The sequence below is a fragment of the Bombus flavifrons genome, chromosome 14 (assembly GCF_040668555.2).
Source record: "Bombus flavifrons isolate JBK064 chromosome 14, iyBomFlav1_principal, whole genome shotgun sequence".
Lineage (NCBI taxonomy): Eukaryota > Metazoa > Arthropoda > Insecta > Hymenoptera > Apidae > Bombus > Bombus flavifrons.
Window position 1 is genome coordinate 4,577,545 of NC_138455.1, and position 18,186 is coordinate 4,595,730.

General features: G+C 36.1%; 1 protein-coding gene across 5 annotated transcripts in view; it reads right to left on the reverse strand.

Moving 5' to 3' along the window:
* Nucleotides 1-18,186, reverse strand: part of rho-5 (rhomboid-5) — a 284,621-nt gene that overhangs the window by 206,424 nt on the left and 60,011 nt on the right. The window contains exon 4 of one of the 5 annotated variants that reach the window (XM_069127551.1): nucleotides 16,813-16,863. The exons of the other annotated variants lie outside the window; for them this stretch is intronic. The gene's annotated coding sequence lies outside the window, so the exon portion shown is untranslated. The remainder of the gene's footprint in view (nucleotides 1-16,812; nucleotides 16,864-18,186) is intronic. 5 annotated transcript variants of the gene reach the window in all.

An 18,186-nucleotide genomic window follows, 5' to 3' on the forward strand; every position in this document is an offset into this window, starting at 1 on the left:
ATTTAAAAATATTTATTGCTCACACATAAGTAAATCGTCGTATACGTTGCAGTGTATCGTTAAAAGTGAACGCCAGTAAGTCCCTTCATCTCTTACTTGATAACAATTCTCGTAATAGAAGAAGACGATGACGATCGTGAAAAATTAAAACACATATCTTCGAATGAGGCAATAAAAACGGAGTTGCAAGCTTTAAACGACACTCTAAAGACTTTACATCGCTGAAATTAACGTCGAACTCGTTTCAACCCCATGGACAACATCAACTCTAGTCCGAGCAATTTTATAACCCCATCGTATCTCTCTGAGGCAAACTCTAGGTGGGAAGGCAGAAATGATAGAGACACGTTGTTTTCCCAGCCAGTAAAAACACAAAGCCGGATATAAATTACGAGAGGAACAGTTTGCACGCATGCGCGGTGTATGTGTCGTCGGGGATCCGACGCATCCTGACGCCGGAATATGGAAGCGATGTTTCTGCTTTATCTCCGGTAACATGCTAACAGCGGCGTAATAATTGCCGGGTATTAATAATTATTAATGTCGTGGAAACGACGAATGTTAGCCGGCCGCGATCCCTGCGTTTAATCTACGACCGCGGCCGCGGATAAGCGACCCAGTTTTCCAGGCTGTGCGCCTTGGAAACTACGAAAGTATGGATTCGGATTTTGACGCGCACTCGCAATGCGCTTTTGATGCATCGCTGCTGGCGGACGTGCCCGTTAATTGACGAACCGTCTCTTGTTTCGGACACCGCTGCCACGCTTCCCTTTGTCACAGCGAAAATTCGTCCCAGCGAATGTTTCATCGCGAACAAACAGAGATTTAACCGTTACAGAGACGCGGAAGACGGCTGTTTGAGATTTGATATTTTTCCGTGGATGTTATCGAATGTTTTTTAAAGAAAGGTTGAACCAAATCACGCTCGGCTGACGTCAGAATTTTGTTTGATTTTACCATACGACAAATTTCATTCGAACGTTTGAATGTCAACGAAAATGTTACCTTTCTGCGTTACAGAGGTACGGAAGATGACTGTTTGAAATTTGAGATTTTTCGTGCGCCTGATTGAATGTCTTTTAGGGATAGGTTGAACCAAATCACGTTTGGTCGACGTCAGAATTTCGTTTGAATTTGTGACAGCGGAAATTTTATTCCTGTGAACGTTTGAATGTGAATGAAAACTTGTCTGGACGTTACACGGATGTGCAAGATGACTACTTGAGATCTTTAGAGACTGAGGTGTTAGGTGGATGTGGTTGAATGTTTTTTTCTTTTTTCTTTTAAAGATACGTCGAACCAAATTACGTTCGAAGGACATCAGGATCACATTTGATTTCATAAAGGAAGAAATTTCATTCTTGCGAATATTTGAACACGAATGAAAGACGTTACAGAAACCTGATAGAAGCCAGTGTCCAAGGTTTAGAATGTTTTTGGAGATATGCACGGTCTGGTTGAACCAAGTGTCGTAGCAATTAATAAGAACGAGAAACTGTCCAAACGAGACTTGAAAACGAATTCATTTCGAGATACCTTTGCAAGTGTTCTTTATATACTTTGTTAGGTGGAAAAACGAATCGAGGAACGTTTCTGTCGTGCGTTCTCAGAGAGACACGATAAAACATGAACGAAGGTTTGAAGAAATAGTTCATTAAGCACCGCCTTGGAAAGAGACGAGTCAACAGAATGTTTCATTTCGACCTTGTCCCGTAGTTGTATCTCTTTCTTTCGGGAGCCCTCCGGGGTACTTTCTAGGAACTTTGTATTTGCCAAACGTACGTAGATGCATCCAAGATATATGATCAAGTGGAAAAGTAGGCAAGCGTAGCTGACGCGTTTAAATTGAAAACACGAATGTGTGTCGAGTGTCTTAAAATATTTCAAACTCTTCGAGAACCCGTTCCAATTATTTCAAATGGCTTCCGAGTAAACTATAATCTCAAATCGATTATTGATACGAGCACGAATAACCTAACAGCTCTCCGAATAGAATGAAAAATAACTGGAATTTGTACGAAGATATTCGAGGAATTGAAACGGTAAACGTTCTATTGAAAATATTCGTTCTATCTTATTTTATCTTATTTTTTCTTATCTTAGAATTTATCATTTTTCACTGAAATCAGCATGGAACTTATTATAATTATTTCTTTATTTCTTTTTTTGCCGCCTACATCGCTTGCTATTTGAGCTCCTCAATTTAAAAAAAAACCATTTCTATTCATTTGATACCAGAGTCAAATATTAGTTATCAATCTTAATAGTAATCAGTCTGTAAGAAAATATCTTTCTCACATTACACGACAAAAGAAAGCTTTCCATAAAATACAACATATACATTCTGCTGTCGCTTCTTAGCGCTCGGAGCTATTGTGTTTGCAAGAGGTATGTTTGTAATAGACCTGATATTTCCCTGTCAGAATCATTCCAAAACGTTTCCCACATTTCCATCAATTTTTGATGCTGCTGATAAATGGATAACCATGGCTACGTCGTGCGTAACGTAAAGCGGCATAAAAGCTGGGCAGAGTAAAAGAAACGGAGAAAATTTCCCTTTCTTACGCAGACAAATTTTACGATGACTGCTCTTTTACCTGTAAAGGAGAGAAGGACAATTTTATACCAGGCAACTTTCCCCTTCCTCTGTGCCTGGTGAAGCAGCATCGCGAACGTGAATGCACTCACGGATGCATAGAATTTTTCAGCGTACGCAGAAGAAAGTATCCCATTTACCTTTCTGCATTCGCCCGGCGATGGCAGCTTGCATCGCGATGTTCTAGTTGCCCCTCTGGAATTACACAGATTACGACAGTATAAATTCCCCTGTCGCGGCCGTAATTGCGGCGAGTTCCAATTTCGTCCAATCTTTGCGAAATATTTTAATTCCATTATATCGCAAAATATTGCTGATGATTCGATTCTTTCATTTTGTTCCTCTCTTTTCCTTTTTTTTTCTTTTCTTTTCTTTTTTCTTTTTTTTTTTACGTATACCCAATATGTTTATAATTCCATTGTATTTATTACCCATGATTTGATTCACCGATTTCTTTTTTCTTGAAGTAATCATAATGTTTCATAAGTATAAGTTTCATAAATATAAAGGCATGCAGTTGGAATTCGCAGTATCGATTTAAGTGCAGTCCGAATTGCGCGGAGAAATGAACGAAATCATCGAAACGATTTAAACAAAATTCATGCTGATGCTGCACCTCCAAATATCTTGCTGTTTGCATGATTTCGACGATATACAGGCGAAATAGGTTGGAACCGGGCAGCTACGGGAAAATCAGCAACAACGAGAGACATTCGAGCAAGTTAACGAAGCAACTTCTCCGCAAAACGTGTCTCGAACGATGGTTTGTTACCGCGGATCGCCATCCCGTACAAATGAAATGTGTGGCACACACGGCTGCGAATTCAGGATGGAACTCAGCGTGGAAATAAATTTCACGCCGTCGTTCCGCAAAAATATTGAAATGTCGCTGTAAAGAGATGCAGAGATGCATAAATATTTGCAAATATAGGAATATTTCTTCCAGAAGAACTTTCTACCCTCTCCTTATCGTGCTCTATTCATATTATCCAATAATATACTCGACTATCCAACATCCAAAGCTTAATATACAAAAATTGTAATATTCACGAATATTAGAAATATTCCTTCCAAGGAAACTTTCTCCTTCTTACGTTATTCTGTTCGAACGCATAATGTTCGATAATACACTCAACTATGTATGTGTATTCTTTATCGTATTTTAGATTACATTTTAGTTTACTAAATTACTTATTCTTGATTACTATTATAATTTGTCCGTCGTATTTCTTAACGGTGTACTTCTTCTTATTTTCTTTGTTATCCTTAACTCATTTTAACTCGATTTTGCTTAAAATTACACTGATCACGAAATAGATTATTACAAATAATAAATAACCGATGATAAACTAGTAACAGAGCGAGATAAACTACTATAGAATAATAAATACTTATGTTGCATAAACAATATATTGCCCCAGTTTGCATTCGCTGGCAAATTAGAGTTACACGTGGTCGTGAACAATGGCTAATATATTCGACTATCCAATGTTCGAAATTTAATATACTACATATATTTTAATATTCATTTGGTAATGGGGAGTCGAAAATTGCATAACGGGGCAACAGGAGCTCTGATTTGCATGGGATTTCTTGGACGTGACGGAACTTCGATTACAACGTTCGCCGTCACGGAACGAAATTTTCGCGGATCCGGGAGCCGATCCCGAGTAATCCGGAAATTGCAGCTCCGCCGAGAGCGATACGTCAATTCTCCGGCAAGGCAATCTCTCTGCTCGATACGCAGCCGCGACACGCTCCGTTGCCAATTAATTTGCCGGCGATCGAATTGATTTCGATACTCGACACACCGAGTTACTCTCTCGCGCGCTATGTGTATCGGAATCACCAGTCCCGAAATCTCCTACTGACGTGCACGGGACAGTTGTCAATTAATCGGCGTGCCAGCCATTAGTTTCCCTCTGAGCTATAATGTTCCTGTATACCTAGGAGAATGCATATTCCTACGAGAATGCGCCCGTATCGCGACCACTATTCAGACCACTATGCAAATCCACTATGAGACAATCGCGGAAAGTATCTGGTTCACTCCAGGGACATTCAGACGAAACCTGACTAATGCAACCGGCTAATGCGACGCACGGATAATACATTACCACGGATATACTTCCGAATATTTTTACCTTCTAAACTGTAATGTAACATTTCGTGAGTGTACGCAGAGCTCGGTATGAGTAGACTGAAGAACTTTACGCAATCTCACGTTTTCACGAACGTAATTAGAAAAATGAAATCTAAACAGGGACTCGTTTCGCTCGCTAGATGTTATAATAAATGCTTTACTTTGGATATTTGATCTGTGTGAACATTTTTAGCGTGATTCATATCGATATATGTTACATACATTTCTTTTATTTTATTTTATTGCCTTATTAGTATAATATTTGCAACGATTATTGTCTTCCAAATTTCTGAATAAATAAAAGACTGCAAAGCGGATTGTAGCGTTCTTCTCTGACGTGTAAATAAAATTCGAGCTACAGAAAAACGAAATGTAACACAGATTTTGAAATGGATTTTGCATAATAGAATATAAGATTTTAATGTTGTATAGAGGACAGAACCATAGTAAATGACAAAATCTTCGATCTTTTTCTATTAGGTCTCTATTGGCATTATACATGCGCGTAATGGAAATTTAGAAACTTTTAGCGAAATTTTTTACTTGTTTTCTGTACTCAATTCGTGTTTGGATAAAATTTGTACATTTTTTTACTACGCCCGTTAGTTATTTCAAATAGTCAATATAATTTCCAAGCATCGAGTTAACCAACACATGTCGATAATATTCAATAACAGCAATAATCAATCGATAATAATTATTACAATGTGATCAGGAATTTATTGTTCTCATTGCATAAATAGTTTACCCTTTGACGTTTCTAATGACGTATCTGGCACATCATGCATTTCCTATGACCAAAATATGCAATTACGCCATTGGATATCAGAGAATTAAGTAACTTTTGCCATTAATGAAATATACATTTTAATTTTAAAATGATATCAATTTTTCTCTTTTATTCTGGTATACATGTAGATTGAAATTGAATGGAAAATATCATTCGTATGTAAAATTCCGTTTAATTTAATACAACGTTACAAGATTACTATCGTAATTTTATATTTAAAATATAACAGTACAAAAAATCAATATCCCGATACTTTCACATGCTACTGTGTATCAAAAAAAGAGAAAACCTATTTTACCCTTAAACTAAATTAGCATTCTTGCGCTTCGTTAAAAATTTCAATGGCGCTTTCTTCAAAATTGTAAGAACTATGATTTTTCAATGCGCTCCGCTAGTAGCTCGAATAAACGTTCCTTAAATTAGAAACGTATAGTTCCGAATCCGAATTAGACTATAAAGAATGCTAAATATTCATAGAGGAACTAGACTTCCGACTTCATGTTTCTTGATCCTCGACTATCTCAAATGCGAAAGAAAGTTCAGATTACCAAGACACCTAGCAGCTTCATCGCAATACATTCTAACACAAATCGGAGAAATAAAATAAAACAATAATTTGAAATTATTTCAAACATTCATTTTAGTAATAAAAAAATTGTTCAAAGCTTTGTCCAGCTCTTTAAGTTAAATAGTTACGCACTTTCTAACTTATCTTGTATCTTTAAATCTTGAAATCCTTGAAAACAAAGTTTCAAATAGGAAAAAATGTTATTTTCTAAGTTTGATACTCTTTCCCTGATCGTACTATGATTATTGGGCTACACCGTATATCAGGCTTGAAACATCTGGCATAATTCATAAATACATGGTCATACGACTCGCAATACATTCGCTAAATTGCGTGATGCGGAATGGTTAATGTTGCAAACAATTTTGTAGGCATAATTGATTAGTCAATAATTTGTCAGCACCTAATTGTGAACCCTATCGTTGGCAAACATTGCGTGTTTATAGAACGCATTGCGTGTGTGACCACGCACGTAGATCGTAAATAAATGTGAGCAAACGTTCAAAAGGGGAACGTATCAAAATTTTCATATCAGCCATTAACACGTTCATTTGCCACGTTCCCAACTTAAATCTATCATTTTTCCTACGAAATTTATTTCCCATCTGTCACGAGATAAGCAGAAACAAATAGTTTAGCTATTAAAATCTTTAATCTTTGATTATTTTCATGGGAAGCGATAAGATTAGAAATACCCTTTGAATCTTTTAAATTTGAGTTAAAAATACTCGTATTTAAGAATATGTATTTATCCTCATAATATTTATGCCGGTAGTACAATCTTCGGATAATTTTTAATTTCGAAAAAATTTAATTTAGATAATTTCGAAATAAGAAAATTGTAACAACGTGCCTGAGAAAGTTAGGATTATTTATCAGCGAAATTAGAAAGATTCTAGAAAGACAGAATTAAAAAACTCATGATACATTGAAAGAAAGTAACGAGAATTACATCGTTGTTTATCGTATCTAATAAAATAAAAAAGCGCAAATTTTCTATTCAACTTAATAAGATCAACTTACATAAATAAACTCGGTACAATTTCCTCTAATTATAGACGATAGCGTCAGTCTGTTCGTCAAGCAGAATAGTGTTAACCTTTCATACAGCTTTATTAAGCAGTCTGGAAGCTAACGTTAAATATGCAGGGGAGTTTCCTAGGAACCAGCAGCAACCTCCAGAGATAAATACAATGACTATGTCAGCTTTGTATTGCGGAGATAAAATGATTTAAAATTTATCGAGCTGAACGGTACTTTTATCCTCTCTGCATGGAGGAAATCCTTAAATATTTTCTCTTGCTTTCCTAGCATCCGCCCTCCGGAGGAATACTTCAACGAATATGCCAAGAGAAATATCTTCCGATCTTTCACAAGAGTCTTCCGAGCTTTCACAACCGATTTCCTAACAATATTCTAAAAACATCTCGCGATGAATTAGACAGTAGTTGCGAAAAGATTTGTTATCTCGATTAATATCAATTATTACAAATTCATATCAGAAATTTATTATTGGATCGGATTTGATATTCTTGAAAACATAAAGATACTGTGAAACGGCGGAAAAAAGAGATGGATAACGAAGAAATTCATTAAAACCACGATATTTGTATTCCAAGGATTTCCTACAAGTACCTGAATTGAAGAAAGAAATTTTATTTAGATTAATTCGAACTATCATATCTGCATTACGAAGTCTATATATCCGTAGTAAATATACGAAAATACAGGAAAAATTATAGGAAATAGTGGAGCAAGAACATTATAGAATATAGACCAGAATATTGTAATTATAACTGTATAATGGTTAATAATTAATATATTGTCCTACAAACAGAGGCGAATACGAGATCTATGAAACTCTGGTTCTTCCGATGACCAAGGAGATCCAACTTCGTTCAATTGATTCTCCCTTTGGGTTCTCCCTTTCAGTGAAGTTCGTTCGTGTCTATGAATCGTTTCGGTAAAGTTGCATCGCATATAATTGTGCACAACATCGCGTGCAAATAGAGGGTGGAAAGTTTCGAGTACAAGGAAAGTTAAATTCGATTGGATTTGTAGTTACTCCACTGTGTTTTCCATTCGTCCAGGGGCATAGATAAATTAATAGATAAATTAACGGGTAATCGATCCTATCACCCAATTTGTAACTATTAAATAACTACTATTTTTCGTTAGAACATATCTTTCACTACTGGCAAAATCATTCGATTTATAATTTAATCTTTCTCTTTTCTTTTCTTCTTCTTTTTTTCTTGACAAAAATTGGAGACTACGTCTAAGACTTGATCTAAGCGAATAATTTCTGATTCTAAATCTTTAAGTTTAATAATATGATAAACTAGAAGAAGGAATCTTTTAGTCGGTGTTTGGTTTAAAATTTTCATTTCGAAATAGGTTAATCATAGTTATTACAATCTTTACTACGCAAAATTTTAATAAATAATTACTATCATTAATGAAGATTTATTTTCCCTCGCGAATAACAATAATCAAATAGTTTCCACTAATTATAGAATAACAACTTTCCGTAAATTTGCTATATAATCCAATTAGAAGATTCTGTGTGTTTTTACTAAAGTCCAAGATTAGTATGATTATATATAGAGAACACTGTACCTGGCAAACACCATCCAATAATGTACAATGGCCATTATTCGGTACAGTTTAAACTCAGGATATGCTGAACTATCATAGTCCGAATCTAACACAGTCCACATCCAACGCAATCTAGATCCAACGTATGCCAAAGTTTCGAGACCATGAGTATCACCTAGTCTACAACTGATGTGTCCTGAATTTCGCATACGCTAAATTTACTCGTCTGCTATAAAACGGAAGCTGTGTGCACTTTGCAATGCACTTAACTTGCAGCTTCTATGAATTCATAGCCCTCGTGAAGCTTGCAACGCGTTAATCCAAAAAGGCCATCGATTTTATGGCTCAATTAACGATCAAGCAGTACAAATTTTTAACATTATTGAAAACAATTAACGAAGTATATTCGCATATTGAACTAGAACGATAAATAAATTTAACTCAGGACAGCAGATACAAGAAAGTATTTCCTAAAAAATAAAATGTTGTTTTAAAAAAAATAATATTTTGATATTAAACTGCTTCAATTGCAAGTGAAAGAGATCTTGCATCGAATATACTTCAGATACTTTTATAAGCTTTCACAAAATGACTTTCAACTGATAGCAATTCAATAGCTTTATCTTTCATAAGGGTTAACTTGATCATCATGGTCTGGAATCCCGAAACCTAATCTCCATTTACCATTAAGAATCTTGAAGCTGACCCTTCTCTGTTCTAGATCTTCTCAGACGATACCAAACACCCTTTAATGTTTAATACGGTCTCTGCTAATCAGATTTTCATTCGTTGCTTCTACTATATACCAATAATAATTTACTACATACTAATAGTAATTTTCATATGAAACCTACTTTCATATTGATTTTACATTATGCAGATCTTCAAGTTAAAAATTTTGTAATTTTTAATGTACACGATTTTATGATAATAATAATCTAATACGTACTAATAATAATTTTCATATAAAATCAATTTCCATATTGATTTTACATTATGCAGATTTCCAACTTAAAAATTTCGTAATTTTTAATGTACACGATTTTATGCTAATAATAATCTGTTATGTACGAATAATAATCTTCATATAAAATCCACTTGCATATTGATTTTACATTAGGCAGATCTTCAACTTAAAAATTTTGTAATTTCTAATTTACAAGAATATGCGTCGACTCGAATATCAAGCGAGTACGACGAATATGTTAATAAATAAATGTCTCTTCTCTTTACAATTTTTCCAAAATAAACTGGTTTTCTGGTGACACGAGTGGCACATGATCGTAGCAATAGTTACGATTTGATTGATTCGGCGTTGTAAACACGCTTTAAAAGCTCCCCAAAGACAGACTGCAGCGACACGAACAATGTATTTAATGGACTGCGAAAAAATGGTCGTTAAACGATCCTTTCATCCGCCAGGAGCCACGTTTCAGGACGTTCCCCGCCGATTTCTCATAGGACATTAAGGACAGGCTTGAAAAACGGCGGAAACGCAAGCGGAAAATAAATTGTACGTCCACAGTCACGATTCTTAAACATGAACGTAACCAGGAAATCGTTTCTGTTTCAAACTTTTCCTACATACAGCACGAACGATGACGAATCGCGTAATTTCTAGATTCAACCACGACCAAGGAACTTTGTTTTTCATTTATTGCGAAGGTCATTACGACTCGACGAACCCTTGGAACGTGTTTTGGGAGGTAATCGATATGACCAATGTGAAAATTGAAATTCCATAAGATACTTAATGCTCCTCAATTAGCTCGGCGAGAACAGAGAAGTATAGTTATTTGAGTCATCTAAGCTCCAATACCTCAGAAGTCAATCTTGAATTTTGCACAGAATATTGAAACTTGTCGTATTTTACGAGATACCATTAATCTTTGATATAATAACGAAAGAATGAGAAGATCCCTACGTGTATCATATATTTGTTAAGAAAAAATGACAAGTGCGAGACTTAAAGGTTGTAGTAAATGAAGATAAAAGACGGAGAATCGTCTAAAAATGGTTTCTGTCGCGATCCTCGCTTCTTAGTTTGGTCTGTAATTGTAGGTTCGATGTGAAGCGCGTTAAAAGTCTTGCCAGGAGAATCGAAACTTTCCACTCCCGGCCTTGGAAACTTGCATTCGCGTTAAAACAGGGATGAAAGTCTCTTGATTAAGTTCCTTATGCATTGCCGCCCGAGGGCATACATTGACCGAGTGATGGAATTAAGGCTACACTGTGTCATCTCCTTCGTTGCTTTGAGAAATTTTGCATAATCACCATGTGCATTTATTAATATCGTGAAAAGAGTTGAAATGGGAGATATCTTGAGACGTATTTTGTTATCGGTTTTGTTATCGTTATCTTCGTTTGGGAATCGTGATTAGGGAAACAAGCGTACCATTTTGTAACGATAATTTCTCAAAGCAATAAATTTCAGTAACCGAAATAAGGATGGACAAAAACGTAGTCTATAACAAAATAATAAAGAGAACTGTTTTCGCTTCACTGTGTATAATTTACTAATTTACACGTTGGTTTATTCGTCGAAGTTACAGATACGTAAGTAGATTAATGAAATGGAATTAGTTCGATCGCATTGAATTTGCCGTTGCATACGCGGGAATTAATCGACCCTCCCAGAACCAAATGCTCCGAACTGCGATATGAAATTTCAGAGATTAGCTTCCACGGAATACACCTGCAACTACGTATTTTTATAAAAAGCCATCTGTTTATGGATAGACCGTAATGGTGATTGGCCTCGGATGCAGTTCCTATTAGTATCTTCTATTTTAAAAAGCGTAGTCATCGTTATTAGTCTGCGAACATATATATATATATTATTGCAAAAATATATAAAATATCTAAGACGAAGTACAGTTTATTATAATATTTGGTAGCTAAAACAAATCTCCATTTTTATTTCTTTAATTACATCAACAAGAATATAAATTTGCACAAGGAAATCCTTTCTAGCAATTACGATTCAACGATATTCAAGCGTTAACAATCTTATCAAACTTCGTCTTCATTATTCCTCTCCGTGTCAATGGTGCATAATAATCTATCTGATGATACGTGAAATACTATAAAATATGGGATCGTCCCTAACCGACGGGGAAACACAATATCGGTCCCAGGGACACGGTGACATTAAATTATTACCGTCGATTCCTTTGTTGGAATCCGATAAAGGCGAGCGGTGTACGTCATACCATGCGGAAGGAAATTGAAGCGATTCGTGCTATCTGTCGAATAAAGGTGGGTCCCGTGACTTCATGAATAAAGAGAAAAGGTCTGGAAGGGGTAGACGAGAGCGATACACCTCCATGAAAAACTCCAGACAATGCCACGTCGTAAAACCGTATCATCGTAATGCTATATTCCCTGGATAAGGAAATTTCAACTGTTTCGAGTTTAAACAGGAGCTGCGCGCGAGAATTGCTCGGGAAATCATCGGTTCACGATCTATACTCTACTTATCACAGAACCAAATACCATTTGCTATCGATAAATGGATTTATTTATTTGGAATTATTTGAAAATGTATAAGTCAACAGCGATATATCTATTTACGATTTCATTCGATCCGAGTATTTTCTAGCTTCTTTATATGCTATATATACATCATTCATATATCTGTGCGTATAATTTCTCCATATATCATCAAACTGAGGATGATTGGAAGTCAACAAATTCCAGTTTGTCGCTGGTTCTTTTCTCTTCACATCTGCATACCACCTTTTCTATTTTCTCGTCATATTTCTCGGAAATAACTGTACGTCTTATGATTAATTTTAAACGATAAAGTTAACCTACCAGAAATATTCCAAAATCTTGGACCTCGGAGAATGATAGCCTGCGCTTAAATCATACTAAAATTAAAATCAAAAAAATTACCCATAAACAATGTTCTCAGCCGCAAAAGGAAAGATATAGTACGAACGCTATCAATCTACGGGACAACGCCGGAAAAGTCGGTGTTTTCAGAGAGGATAGGCGTGAAAAGAAACAGTCACGTTGATCGACGGAAACGGAGCAGCCTGTAGGTGCAGCCTGGAAAGCGGGAGAGAGAAAGAGCGAGGAAACTGGTGGAAAAGGGTGAGGCGAAACTGGAGGGAGAAGGTCGATCAATATCAAGCTAAGCGTTCTCCACCTACACACCTCTCCCACCCCCTATCTACTCTCTCTCTCTTTCTCTCTCTCTCGATCTCTTTCCCTCTCTCTTTCTATATCGTCTCGGTCAAAACGACACATCTTAGACGAATGGATTCCAACAGAAGAAGTACCGCGGATAAGAGGTTCCCTCTAATTTCGTGTAATCAAGAAAAGTTGCCGGTAGAGGAACGTTTCAAGGGAAACGCAAGTTAGAAAAGTTTGATGAAAACTCGCGTCGACTCCTCCGGTCTCCCAATCGTCTTTATCTTTGTGCGTTCATACGAATAGAGGAGATGCGGGAAATTTCACCGTGTCATGCTCGGTACAGCGGAAGAGAGAGAAAGAGAATTCTCGAGGACGTAATGACTATTATGGTCTCCCTGGTGGACGTAGGGACGCGGTTTTTTGCGTCCAACAGAGGATTACTTTCCCGGTGATGCCGTTCGTGTACTCGTCGTTGTGAACGCTTTTCACCAAACTTCCCGACCTTCTTACCCCGTTTCTGAATATTCGAGGACCGTTCCGCTTCTGTTGCCTGTGAACTGGCAATTACGCTGATTATTGCGGTCCCGCGTTGATATTGCGGTTCACCCCCTTCGAACGGAATTAGTTTCACGACGTGTCCCTTTAAACCGGCCGTTTTTCACGCCACTTACGCCTGTCGTTCCGTTTAATCAACGGCCATGTTCCACCGTGCGTTTAATTAGCTTCGAGATGTAATGCAACATTGATTATCTGGACTAATCGTGATAGGCATTTATGGATTTGTAGGAATTTTAAATGTGCAATAATGTACAGATTTCACAGCTATTATTATTATATGAAGACATGTGCTAACATTCATAAACATTAGGACTTCTGCCCGTCTCATAACGTGTCGATTAATCTAGATTACCAAGCAAGCGATTAGTCATTCGGAACGTTGTATTCATGTAAGATTACGATCTGATATTCGTAGGAAGAATGTGTTAAAACTGTTTGCAAGAATTAGGGCATATAATAAATTATATCTAATAATTGTACGAGTACGTTGACCTTCGCATATTTCTCAGCCAGAAACTACGCTTCGAATATCAACTTATTCAAAGACCATACATCCAAAAAGTTGTATCCCTCGTCATTACTTCGTCTCCTAATGAATAGGGATATTTATGCCATGAAATTGTAGGAACGGAGGGTATAATATCGAATTACAGTGGTCTTTGGTTAAGGTGTAATTATGGAACAAAAGCCACAAATTGGTTATACCGTAAGGTAAACGATTCGTAAATCTCTCAAAGCGTCTGCTGGAAACGCACGCGAAATTTTCCGTTGAAATCTATTAGCACGACAAATATTTGCTGCGTAGCTGAATTACGCGAGTAAATGAAAAAACGTATACGTCGAACAAACCCTGCTATGTTTGAGACTTTGAAAACTAATCAACGCCGGTGAAAAGTTTATATATTACGAGTGAATATAAAAACATTTGGCGAAACAGTTTTCAGAAGAGGCAACAATTTTTAATAACCGAGCGTCACTAGGATACCACAAAGATTATGGTCAATAGACGGCCGATTGGTGAGCCAAGGTTGAAATATCGAACGTCATCGGCTCGATGTAAATCGTGTCTTTGACGTGAAGTGCACTAAAAGCATCTGCCATTTCGAAGTGAGCTAATTCGGCCGAGGGTGCTTCCAGTCGTACAATGGACGAGAGGCAACTTAACTTTCACAGCCTGATGTTTATTTGACAACTCGCCAAGTGATTGAAAACTGATTTTACAAAAATAAATAAGGAAAGTGAAAAGTTACGTCGCCAATTAGATTAAACGAAAGCTTCAATCGTGCAATTTTTCACGTATGTTTACTGTTTATAAGTGCGCAACTGAAAGTATAGGTAATGACAAAAATAAATCACCATGCTACGTATGATTCTTGTTCAAATAATGAGAATTAACATTGAAATAACTGAATTCAATCCTGGAAGGATAATCGTTTAATCGTGCAGTAACTAATATTTCATTGCAGTAAATGGAGGGCGGATAAATGGATTTCTACTGTAATAAAAATATTTAAAATTGGAAAAATTAAATTTCCAAATGAAAACGGACGTGTATGAAAAGCTGATAAAATGTCACATAAATGGAAGCAGCAAATATACAGGAAAAGTAAAGTGTATTATATATTATGCAGGAGACGCGGTAAGTATAATAGGAGCGTATATGGTTCGACAACAAAGAGAACCGCACACGGTCCAGCAAGTAGAATAATTACGCGTATAATCGGACACTTGCATAGTGTAAACCGTACAACTATCGAGAAAATGCAGTATCTGTTAAATTATCAGTTTATGGAATCAATATTTCCAACCTACTACGTTCACTGCGTTTTATTATTGGCATTTTAACGGATTATTATATTTTACTACGTTTTCGCATTAAATCAAAAAACAAAATATTCAAGACTAATCAACGATACGAAGAACCTCGTTTGATGCTTTTTCATAATTATATTTTTTTCATAATTATATTGTATATTCAGTGTACGTATTGTATATTCATATCGTCCAGTGAAATGGATACATTGCAAAATTGGATTTATATAAAATATCCCATGAATAATGAACGTAAAATACAATTAATCCGAAGAATTGAGGAAACAAGAAGAATATATGTGGCGAAAAAATGAAATTTCTAAGAGACAAGTAATATTAACAAGTAGACCAAAATTAATGAAACCACGAACAGTATGTGCGTTTACACGCTAGATCGAGTCGTAAGATGCGAAACACGCAGCAACCGCTAATCAAGTCGCTATCGCGCGAATGAAATCAATTAGCAACGAAATCGAATCGTTGCGCATAAATCGAACGACGAAAGAAACGTGGTTCAATGGTGACTGGAACACGAACCGGGAACAATTTGTCTGAAACCGTCACGGTACCTATCCTAATTAATCGCGTGCATTCGCGACATTAATTATCCTTCTGATCTGGTCAACAGAGTAGTTTACATTCGCCATTTTCATCGTAACGATGTCAATTCAAATAAATTTGAGGATAACAATACAACGGTAGGAGGAAGTAGCCGTTCAACCAAAAATTCCTAGTTAAAAGGCGGATAAGCGTCGATTGAAAACATAATAAAGACGAATATAAAGGTAAAGAGAAAATGATGTACAGGTCAGACGTTGTTGAAACGTCAATGCTTGAGTGGAGTTCTGTTCTTGAGACCAGACTAACTCAAGTTCATTCTTCTGGATCGTTTAAAAATTGTTATGAGAAGATTTGATACACCACAAAATACACGAACCCAAATCACTAAATCAAACTCCGCTTTTATTTAATTTCCTAATTACATCGCATAAATGCGTGATTAATATTCAATTCTGTAGAAACAAATGACGTACTTTTATAAGTTCATTCATAGTCAGATGATATCACAAATAATAATAAATTACAAGAGATTATTATATAACGAAAAGATATACAGATAATTCTTACATTTAGAAAGTAGTGTTTGTAATGTCTAACACCATCACGTTTCTGTTGCTTTCAACTTATGGAGTTGATTAATGTAGCTTCTAAAGGGTTTAATTGATACCTCTAGAATTAGGAAAAATTTAGGGAAATTTGTAATAAGCTTAAATGTGAAATATAAACCATCTTATAGCATTCCCTTTTTAATAATCTTATCAGTTTTGAAACATCGAATAAAAATTAAAGTATTCTAAACTACACACATAAAGATAAAAATCGAATTTTTTAACTCTGTTTATCATAGAACGAAATTAATTTTAATTCAAGTTCCTTTTAACTCTAGAACAACCGATTTTTAACATATATTTTAATAATATATAAAATATGTTAGTAAGTATTAACAGATAATTATACGATAATAATAAATAAATTCTGTCTTGGTACGATATAAGGTTTGGTAGTTCTAGTATCCATATTCAATAAAATCGATTCTTTCTACTCACATCCGGACGATATTTGAACAGTCGACGTCTCAGTGGAACATCAACACGTACCTGGAACAAAAACAAAATACAAAATTGATTCAACTTTTTCTAACTGATTTTTGCTTTTAATGGAAAGGAACGAATTGTACGCTTTCATATCGCGTTTCATCGTACAAAGAAGGCTGTATCGCGATGAAAACGTTGAAAATAAAACAGCAACAGACGGCCAGAGAAAATATACCAAGTTTAAACTTCTTTCTGTGTCCGTGGAAAAACGTATCTTAAATGGGAAGTTTCACCGAGCGTGTATCGGTGTTGAGAATAGGAACAGACGTCGCGTCAAGTATAATAGAATGTAAACACCATGACATCGCAGAAATGGCATGTGAACGGCATATGCAAACCAGCAACTATGCACAATCTAGTTGGAATATGTACGAACGACTGGAAACGAGAAACTGAGAGCAAAGAAACCCTGGAAGATGGCTTTCCAATACCAAAGCGTCCTGTATTGATCTTGAGGAGAAAACTGACTGCCAAATACTAGAAAATTTATTTAAAATCGCGAGCTTCGTGCGCACTCACATAAAATAGCCCGACACGTTGTTGTATTCCTGTTTCGCTCTTCTTTCACGACACGCTTATCCTTCCCATAAAATTTTTCAATGCCAATACGTATCGCGATATCGCAAATCATTACTACTATGGATGGCTATGAAAGGTTGACACAATATTTTTTTACCGTTTCTCCCTGGCGCATTCTTCCCGCGAATTGTTAATTTTCTCGCTAACCATAACACGTATTCCTGGCAAAGTATAAACCGCCACCATCGAAGCATATCACATTCCAGTCCGTGTATTCTATTTTTTATCGGCCGATAAAATTGTTAACGGCAGCCAACTCACGGTATTCGTCCTTCCTCGGTTTCATCGGTGAAAGAGAAAGACAAAAATAAGATCGGTAAAATACGGTGGCCGCCACGTAAAAATTTCTGTCGATAATGGTTTTCCAATGGAATGACAGGCATTATCGATAACATAATGACGTCCGCGATCGACAATTATAATGAGAGAGTCTGTACGACTTCGTAGTACTGGCGTCACTGTTCTCCACGTAATTGAAAAATTCGTATTCATTTAACGTAATTAATTAGTAAAATAAAACACTATATTTCCAATGATAATACTGTTACGATGAATTCTGAATTTGCGTAAAATCGATTTCAAAATGCTCGCTAGATATAAGTAGAATTCGATTCTACAAATGTGTCCGTTATAATCGTATTCCTATTTTACTTTCAAAGTAATATACTGCCAGGGTAGTCGAATATATCCAGAGATAACATTTCCTTTGAAACGTAATCCAAACGGTGCGATATCTGGATACCGAAA